Raw genomic sequence first — 10,600 nt, forward strand, 5'->3', positions numbered from 1 at the left:
AATCTTCATCACATATGACAATCATATGTTCATTTTTATAATAATATTAATAATAATAATGCTGATAATTGTAATAATAATACATTTTATTTAGCGGCACCTTTCAGGACACCCAAGGACACTTTACAACAGAGGGAAAAATAAATAAATAAAACAAGATAAACACAGTACAGAAATATGTAAAGACACTAGGATGCTAAAATAAAATAAAAACGGATGCGTTTAAAACTATTTTTGAGGTTACTCATCAGTATGCTTGGTGGAAAATGGCAAGGCTTACTTCTTGTCCAATCAGAAATAAACGAAGGTGGAAAAACAGTTTTAGGAGCTACAGACGACCAGAGACGATATCCATTTCTCAGACCCCCACTCACAGACCAGTCTTTCAGAACCCAGCAGGTTGCATCGAGTCACTGACTAGTGACCGAGACAGTTGTCAGCTGCTACACGACCTAGCTGAAGTGGTAGATCTGCATCTTAAGAAAACAAAAACAAGTTTATTACTCACAAGAGCCAAGACTGGAAGCAAATCTAAGGTTGTTTTTGAACACGTCCTATAATGTACCTGTCCTAATCCCACTTCACACCTCGAGCTTGTTGAAGCAGGTTTTCTGATGATTTCCCAGCTTGGAGAGCTGATTTAAAGGATGAAAGCATACTTGTGAGAGAGCAGTGTGTGAAAGCACGACGTGGTCTAGTTATGTGTGTGTGTGCTTGAGGCAGTGGCCCTAGGCGCATCACACCTCTCAGAAGAATAATTACACCGTTTAGTGTAATCGCTCACGCTTCACCTCAGAGAGAAGTTTTAGTTCCACATTCCAGCTCTGCTGAGACAGTTTCCTGGTCTGAACCTGTCACTCACTCTCATTCATGCACAGGTCTTTGTGGCTTTAACCTAAGAAAATACATCTGATGCTTTTGTTCGTTTTCAAGAGATACGCTTAAAATATCAGAAGAATTATTTAAAGAGAACATGTGACCTATGATGTCACCTTTTAGTTCAAAAGTAGAATCAGAATAATGCTTTCCTGCCAAGTACGAGGGAGAGTGTTTGGTGGATTGGTGCAAATGCACCGGTGAAGAAGACGAGCAATCAACATGAGAAACCTAACGTGACTGTTGCAGATCTGTATGGTTGCCATGGTTACTGGGTGTTCAGGAGTCCTACAGTGGTTTGAGGTTTGAGGTTCTGGTCTGGATGGACTTGAACCTCCGGGGTTAACGGACTGTTTCCATGAACTGGATGGGACGGGTCATCTGAACACACAGTTCCAGTCCTGCCCAGTACGACCGTCTAGTTCGCGATCCATAAACTTGTTTAATTACTCCATACCAGAGACACACGCAGGCCCTTCTGTGGAACATCACACTGCTGACTCACAGGCAGGCACCAAAAATTGATTTTGGCTGTATTGATATACAATATTGAGCTTATTTGAACCTTTTTCAATTTTAACCCCTTTTTAAACCGTAACACATCTCATGAATACGTTTGCATGCGTTACATAAACATCCAGCTGTGTTGTGCAACTGTCCACCTGGAGATGACTCTGGACTGACCTGGTCGTACTGCAAGTTAGTCTACGGACTACGGTACTTGGGGACCTCCGTCCCCCCGATATCTCGGATCCAAAAGGGCATCTCCACTTGGGTACGGAGAACACAGTGAGATTGCGTCTGAGGTGGTTTTTGATAATAATCAACTCATAGCTTAATGCAAACCAAAATCTTTTACATCCAGAATTCAGCTCTCCTAGATACAGAAGTTCTGACTAACATCTCATTCACACATAGGGTCCATCCATCACAGTAAATGCTTAGTTAACTTGTCATGTTTTAATTGTTTGTAAAATAAATTCAATCCCCTAATAAATAAAGAATCCTAGAATCTTCTGATTAAAGCCAAATAAAGACCAGGCAGGTTGATATTCTATATCTAGATAGAGTGTCACAGCTTATTGGTCATAAGTGGAGGTAATATATATATATATATATATATATATATATATATATATATATATATATATATATATATATATATATATATATACATATATATATATATATATATATATATATATATATATATATATATATATATATATATATATATATAAACTAGTTAACTCTATGAAGACCTCTGCATGCCCCCTCCACATCTTACCCTCATCTTTGTTTAAAAGTGCTTTTCAGTCCATCGGTCCCAGCGTGCTCTCTATAATTAATGCTTCTCTGGTCTCTGGTCAGGTCCCTGCTTATTTTAAGAACGCTGTAATCCACCCACTTCTTAAAAAACCGAGTCTCGACCCCTCTCTCCATAGCAGCTTCAGACCCATCTCTGAACTTCCGTTCATCTCCAAGATCTTGGAAAAGGTTGTGGCTAAACAACTCACAGCTGCTCTTGATGAACATAACATCTATGATAGCTTCCAGTCAGGTTTTCGTAGAGCTCATTCTACTGAAACAGCTCTTCTTAGGGTCTCTAATGACCTTCTGACTCACAGTGATGCAGGGGACTGTTCTGTTCTGGTCCTGCTGGACCTGACTGCAGCCTTTGACACTGTTGACCATCACCTGCTACTGGAGAGGCTGAGAGACTGGGTAGGCCTATCAGGATCTGCTCTGGAGTGGTTCTCCTCTTATCTCTCTGAGCGCTGCTTTTCTGTGGCCGTCTCCAAGTTTAGGTCCTCCACCACCTCTCTTACCCATGGTGTCCCACAAGGTTCTGTGCTGGGGCCTCTGCTCTTCCTCCTCTATCTGCTTCCTCTTCAGCACATCCTGAGATCCTTCAAAGGAATCTCATACCATCTTTATGCAGATGACATCCAACTGTACATCTCCTTTAAGCCCCATGAGATGTCTAAGCTGCAGCTGTTACACACCTGCTTAGACTCTATCAAAACCTGGATGGTGGGAGCTTTCTTCAGCTGAATGAAGATAAGACTGAGACCCTCATCTGTGCCCCAGACAAGCTGGTTCCCGAAGTCAGAGACTCTCTTGGTCAGCTTGCTTCTCTCACCAAACCTTCTGTCAGGAATCTTGGTGTGACCTTTCACCCAGCTCTCACCCTGGATTCTCATGTCAGTTCTCTTGTTGGCTCTTCCTTCTTCCATCTCAGGAACGTTGCTAAGCTGAGTCCCATTCTGTCCTGCTCTGAACTTGAGACAGTTCTCCACACCTTCATCTCCTCACGCTTAGACTACTGTAACTCTCTTTTCACGTGTCTGAGCAGAACCTCCCTGAACCGTCTACAGGTGGTTCAGAATGCCTGTGCTCGGCTTCTGACCAAGTCCTCCAAACACACCCACATCACCCCGCTTCTCCTCCAGCTTCACAGGCTGCCAGTCACCTTCAGGGTTCATTTCAAGATCCTGGTTCTGGTCTATAGGGCCTTACATGGACAAGCACCATCTTACATTGGTGATCTTCTTAGTCCCTACACCCCCAGCAAATGAGGCCAGAACAGTCTCAATAAGAATTAAGTCACACAACATTTTCCACAAAAGCACACGTTCATTCAGAAATCCACACTCTGTGTTTCACACATATAACTCGGAGGAACACAAATGCACACGCTCATTCGGAAATTCACTAAATATAATGTGAAAAAAATAAGTCACGCAGCATTTTCCACAAATGCACACGCTAATTCTGAAGTTCACACTCTGTGGTTCACAAATATAATTTGTAAGAACACTTGTACTATAAACTCACATCAAATCAAATCAAAGCTTTATTTATAAAGCGCCTTCCGCAACCCTGTCAGGAAGCCCAAGGCGCTGAACATGGTACAGTACAAAGTTAAAGAAAGTGAATAAATCAGACAATAAAAGCAATTCAAATTACAGATTACAAATTACAAAAAAGGTGAAACATTCTAGTAGAAGACAAATGTGTAAAACAAGGGAAAAAGTGAACTAATGAAAACTGTGAGATAAAATCAACATACAAGAGGGCCAAATTCAAACATGTTCAGGAAACGCCAAGCGGATGAGGTGTGTTTTTAGGCGACTCTTGAAGACTGGCAGAGATGGGGACAGCCTAACTGAGGGTGGCAACTGGTTCCAGAGTAACGGTGCTAGTACTGCGAAAGCCCGGTCCCCGCGAGTACGACACCTAGAACGAGGGACAGCGAGCAGGTCTTGGTCAGAGGAGCGCAGAGCGCGTGATGGGGAGTGTCTATTCAGGAGCGTGGCTAGATAGGGGGGAGCACCATCCTGGAAGAAATCAAAAACAAAGACGAGGAGTCTGAAGTGTGAACGATAGCAAACCGGAATCCAGTGCAGGGAGGCCAGAACCGGACTGATGTGGTCCCGTTTCCTGGTCCCAGTCAGGAACCTGGCTGTGCTGTTCTGCATAACCTGTAGGTGATGCAATGATGACTGACACAACCCTGCATATAGAGAGCTGCAGTAATCAAGCCTAGAAATTACAAAAGCATGCAGTACCCACTCCAGGTGGGCTCTCGACAGCATATGCTTGATTTTTGCAAGGCGTCTCAGGTGAAAGAAACTGGACCAGATCACAGAGTTGATGTGAGCATCAAATTTAAGTCCAGCATCAATTTTCACCCCCAAACTGGTCACAACTGGTTTTGAGTAGGGAGAAAGAGGCCCAAGATCAACATAACGGTCCACGTTCCTGCTGTTGGGGTGAAAAACAATGAGCTCTGTCTTTCCCTCATTCAGATGCAGACCTCGTTAACACAGGACACAAAGGACTGGCTAGAGTGACCTTTCTCCTGACACAATGGAGAGTAAATCTGGCAATCGTCAGCATAGAGATGGAATGATAGGCCATGTTTACGAAAGATTGACCCCAGAGGTAGCAGATAAATGGTAAACAAAAGAGGACCAAGGATCGATCCCTGCGGGACCCCCCAGCAGAGCCCCTCCCAAGAAGAAAAAACATCAACCAGTTTAACACAGAATGTCCTGTTGTGGAGATACGATCTAAACCAATCCAGAGCTGACCCTTTGATCCCAACCCATCGTTCCAAGCGATCCAGTAGAATCACGTGGTCAACTGTGTCGAAGGCTGCTGTCAGGTCTAACAACAGAAGCACCACAGATGTACCCAGATCTAGTGATAGATAGATGTCATTTAGGACCCTCAGTAGACCCGACTCTGTGCTATGTGAACCTTTCTGCGTTTGTGAGTGAAACCCTGGATGCAGAAACTATTTCAAAGTTTGTGGACTGTATGTCTGTAAGGTTAGAGACCTTTAACCCAGATCCATCTAACGTTGATCACTATTCACAACACTTTGATGTACTTTGTAATCAGGTCTTGGACGTGGTTGCCCCTCTCAAACTGTGCAAGTCTCGGCCTAGGAGGGAGCCATGGCTCTCTGATGTCACACGGGCTTGCAGGCGGACGTGTAGATCCTCGGAGAGAAAGTGGAAAAAGGATGGCCTACAGGTCTCGCGTGAGTTGTTCAGAGCATCTCTGGTTGCTTATCAGGATGCAGTGAAGGCCGCCAGAATGGCCTATTTTGCAGACATCATTGAGACAAACTCCAATAATCCTAAGATTCTCTACAAAACGCTAAACTCTGTTCTGGTGTACCAGGAGCCTAGCTCCATGTCTCCTACAGCTGCTGGAAACTCTGAAGCTTTTCACAAATTCTTTGTTGATAAAGTGTCGGGCATTAGAGCAGTCATTTCAGGTAACTCTGTTGACCCTGTTCCAGTTCATCCATCACCACCCACCCTGAGCTCCCTCAATACTGTTTCATACTCTGAGCTGAGTAAGCTAGTTGCGAGACAGAAGCCATCTGGCTCTCCACTTGACGTTCTGCCACCTCGTCTCTGGAAGGCTGCCTTTCCGTGCCTTGGCCCTTCACTTGGTCAGATTATCAATGGGAGCCTCAGCACAGGTGTGGTCCCAGCAGATTTGAAAGCAGCAGTTATTCGGCCGACCCTGAAGAAACCTGGTGTTGATGTCTCTGTGATAGAAAATTACAGGCCTATCTCTACCCTGCCCTTTACATCTAAACTGCTTGAGAAAGTCGTTTATCAGCAGCTGGTCTCACATTTAGCTGACTCTGATCTGTTTGAGGTTTTCCAATCAGGGTTCAGGTCTGGCCATAGCACAGAGTCGGGTCTACTGAGGGTCTTAAATGACATCTATCTATCACTAGATCAGGGTACATCTGTGCTGCTTCTGTTGTTAGACCTGACAGCAGCCTTTGACACAGTTGACCACGCGATTCTACTCGATCGCTTGGAACGATGGGTTGGGATCAAAGGGTCAGCTCTGGATTGGTTTAGTTCGTATCTCCAAAACAGGACATTCTGTGTTAAACTGGGTGATGTTTTTTCTTCTTGGGAGGGGCTCCGCTGGGGGGTCCCGCAGGGGTCGATCCTTGGTCCTCTTTTGTTTGCCATTTATCTGCTTCCTCTGGGGTCAAGCTTTCGTAAACATGGCCTATCATTCCATCTGTATGCTGACGATTGCCAGATTTACTCTCCATTGTGTCAGGAGAAAGGTCACTCTATTCAGTCCTTTGTCTCCTGTGTTAATGAGGTGAAGTCTTGGCTAATGGCCAACTATCTACATCTGAATGAGGGAAAGACAGAGCTCATTGTTTTTCACCCCAACAGCAGGAATGTGGATCGTTATGCTGATCTTGGCCCTCTTTCTCCATACTCAAAACCAGTTGTTACCAGTTTGGGGGTGAAACTTGATGTAGGACTTAAATTTGACGCTCACATCAATTCTGTGATCCGGTCCAGTTTCTTTCACCTGAGACGCCTTGCTAAAATTAAGCCTATGCTGTCGAGAGCCCACCTGGAGCGGGTACTGCATGCCTTTGTTATTTCTCGGCTTGACTACTGCAACTCTCTATATGCAGGGTTGTGTCAGTCAACACTGCATCGCCTACAGGTTGTGCAGAACAGCGCTGCCAGGTTCCTGACTGGGACCAGGAAACGGGACCACATCAGTCCGGTTCTGGCCTCTCTGCACTGGCTTCCGATTTGCTATCGCTCACAATTCAAAATCCTCATCTTTGTTTATCATTTCTTCCAGGGTGGTGGTCCCCCTATCTAGCCACACTCCTGAAAAGACACTCCCCATCACGCGCTCTGCGCTCCTCTGACCAAGGCCTGCTCGCTGTCCCTCGGTCTAGGTGTCGTACCCGTGGGGACCGGGCTTTCTCAGTCCTAGCACCGTCACTCTGGAACCAGTTGCCACCCTCAGTTAGGCTGTCCCCTTCTCTGCCAGTCTTTAAGAATCACCTAAAAACACACCTCCTACGCTTGGCGTTTCCAGAACATGTTTGATTTTGGCCCTCTTTTATGTTGAATCCATTCCACAGTTTTCATTGGTACACTCAATCCATCCACTCAATCCAAATGTGTTTCACACATTTGTCCTTTACCAGAATGTTTCATCTATCTTGTAATTTCCATTTTGTATTTTGTAATTTGTATTTTGTAATTTGAATTTCTTTTATTGTTGATTTATTCAATATATTTACTTAACTGTACCATGTTCAGCGCTTTGGGCTTCCTGACAGGGTTGCGGAAGGCGCTTTATAAATAAAGCTTTGATTGATTGATTGATTGATTGATCTGTGTGGTGCATTCACGAAATGCTTCTCATTTGTGAACCTTCCTGCATTCGTGAGAGAAATCGGTCTGAATTTTGAGACTCTCCTAACGTCTCAGGCCAACAAACATCACCATTGGCTAATGAATCTGTCAATCAAATATATGAGTCTGCCAGGGCTGTTCGCTTTCAGCCAATCATATGGCTCCTTATGTTACGGAACAGATCCGCTTTGTGCATGCGTATTGCAGTTCACACGGCAGAGCGGGATGGACCGGTCACAATCTGTGAGTAACAGTTTTATCTTATTCCCTCGTTGTAATTGATGCAATGTTATAGAATTATGAGTAGAAGCGTTCTTCATGATCAAGTAAAATGTTTTATGTTAAATTCAGTCCAGACGTTACGTGAAGTCTGGTCCATTCTTCATCTAGTTTAACATCAAGCTAAACTCAAGCGAACATTTGTTTAGTTAGCGTGTCTAGGTACCATTTTTTTAGGCCACGGTTGTCAAACTCAAGCCTTGGTCTATTTTTATTTGCCCCGCGAAATCAAATATCAAATATATAATATTAAAACTGGCCCGCCGGGCGATTTTGCTGATAAGACTACTAATCCCACAGTGCTATGCTGCGTTAGCGCGCGAGACGAAGCGCACCCTCTTTTATGTTTACGATCATTAGCATCCATGCTAGTAGAATCAGCGTGTGCAGCGTTACCCTCAGTCTTAAACAACTGAAGATACTCCTCTAAGCGCCCAGTTTACTCAGCGAGTTTCCGACTTTGAACGCCTAGAAAGAAGGTATCTGGCTGGAACAGGTGACCATCAGAGTGGAGCGAACTGAGCTTTAAATATTTAATTATCATGAACTTTTTCTGCTCCAAAGCATGGAAGTAAATAACTGAGATATTTTCATAGAAGATAATTGCTATTTTTGGTTTTTGTTGTTGGCCTGTAAAAAAAGATTCAACTTACTCTAAAATGGGAACTGGACAGACTACAGATTGAAGAATAGAATAGAAAATCCCTTTATTGTCCCTCAGTGGGGAAACTGTGATGTCACAGCAGCAATAACGTTCATTACAGAAGCCAAACAGGAGAGTAAAACATAATAATAAAGAGTAAACTAAAAGAAAACATAAAACAGACAAACTTAAAACATCCAAAAGGTAAAACAATCTAAATACTGAATATGTACACATTGTAAGGAGTAAAAAGAGTAAATAAAAATTGAGACATAAGTAACGAGTGATGCGTTTTATTTAAAATGTACTTGCTCGTGTGTAATTTGGTCATATCAGATTCTGTGTTCAGATGCAAAAATAAGTTTCTTTCCAATTGAAAAACAAGACATCTCTAAATAAACTTTTCAATAAATATTGAGTTTGGCCCACGACTTTGTCCCAGTTTTTAATGTTGTACCATTGTGAATTTGAGTTTGACACCCCCGCTTTAGGCTATGCAGTAATAAGGAGACAGACACTGGCTGAGCCGGTGCATAAATGTTTTGCTGATAAGACTACTAATCCCGAAGTGCTATGCGGTGTTGTCGCGCAAGACGAAATGCGCCCTCTTTTATGTAAAAAAAATATTTTTCTTTATAAAGCACATCTTAAAAATCAGGGTAATGACATCTGGCACATAATAATTTACAAATTAAGCACTTAATCATTGTATGTAATTGTGACTCAGTTAGTGTGTTTTTCTTTTTACAGGAACTGTCACCTTTGGTGATTCGTACAGCTCAAGCCTTATTTGATTTATTGGGCAACAAGTTATCATTGGCCCCAACTTCCTCACAAGGGACTGGCCAGAGTAGAGCCCTGCACGGGCCTAAAATCTGAGCCCATGTCCGGCCCGGCCCGAGGGGGTGGAGCCCCAGCCCGACCCGGTCCGAGAAGGTTTTCAGGATTCTCTGGCCCGAGCCGAGCCCGACATTTTTTTTAACCTTTCATAATGTTTCAGCGTGATAGAGTGCTCCGCGGTCTGATTATATGTGGGAAGCGTTCTGCAGTAAAAAAAAAAAAAAGAAAAGAAAAGAAAGAAAAACGGCATTCATGCAGCTTTTTTTTTCTAACAGAGCGTGTTTTTCGAGCGGCAGATGAAATTTACGAACACTATATTAATTGGATGCGTTTGTAAACTTAATCTGCTCTGAAAATGCGCTCTTGTGCAATTAGAAATAAAAGCAGCGTTCTAATTTTCTAACTATAGAGCGCATTTTCAGAGCGGCAGAATAAATAAACGCCCCCTATTAATATCAATCAATCAATCAAAGCTTTATTTATAAAGCGCCTTCCGCAACCCTGTCAGGAAGCCCAAGGCGCTGAATATATCATATATATTATATATGATATAGATATAATATAGTGTTTGTAAATTTAATCTGCTCTGAAAATGCGCTCTTGTGCAATTAGAAATAAAAGCAGCATTCTAATTTTCTAACTGCAGAGCGCATTTTCAGAGCGGCAGATTAAATAAACGTTCCCAATTAATACAGCATTTTTTAAACTTAATCTGCCGCTCTGAAAATGCGCCCTCCAGTTAGAAAAACCCCAGCAATGAATGCTGTATTTTTTTAACTGCAGAGCGAATTTACTCACAGAGAAATAGAACGTTGCCGTTTTCATGAGAATAAACGAATGGCTTCTGACATCAAAGTGGACATAAAATGGCATGTTAGAATAGGGGCGCATGTTTCAGTCAGAAGTTTGAGAATTCGTTTATGTAGGTGCATTTATAAACCACACACACCTTAACTGAGCTAACGGTGCGTGAGAAGCAGGCAGGTGCTGCTGCGTTTGTTTCAGTTTTGTTTATGAATTCGATTAAAAATAAAGGCGCCCGGCCCGGCCCGTGTCCGAGGTAATTACACAGTCGTTGGCCCGAAGCCCGGCCGTTGGGCCGGGCCGACCCGCGGGCCTAGGGCTTCAGTGCAGGGCTCTAGGCCAGAGTGCATGTCAGAGCATGCCAGTTTTGGCAGTAGGCAGCGGCCAAAGTACTGCTCTTAGTGCACCTGCTGTACCCAGTGCTCCTACAGTGAGG

This window comes from Nothobranchius furzeri, chromosome 9 (assembly GCF_043380555.1).
Source record: "Nothobranchius furzeri strain GRZ-AD chromosome 9, NfurGRZ-RIMD1, whole genome shotgun sequence".
Lineage (NCBI taxonomy): Eukaryota > Metazoa > Chordata > Actinopteri > Cyprinodontiformes > Nothobranchiidae > Nothobranchius > Nothobranchius furzeri.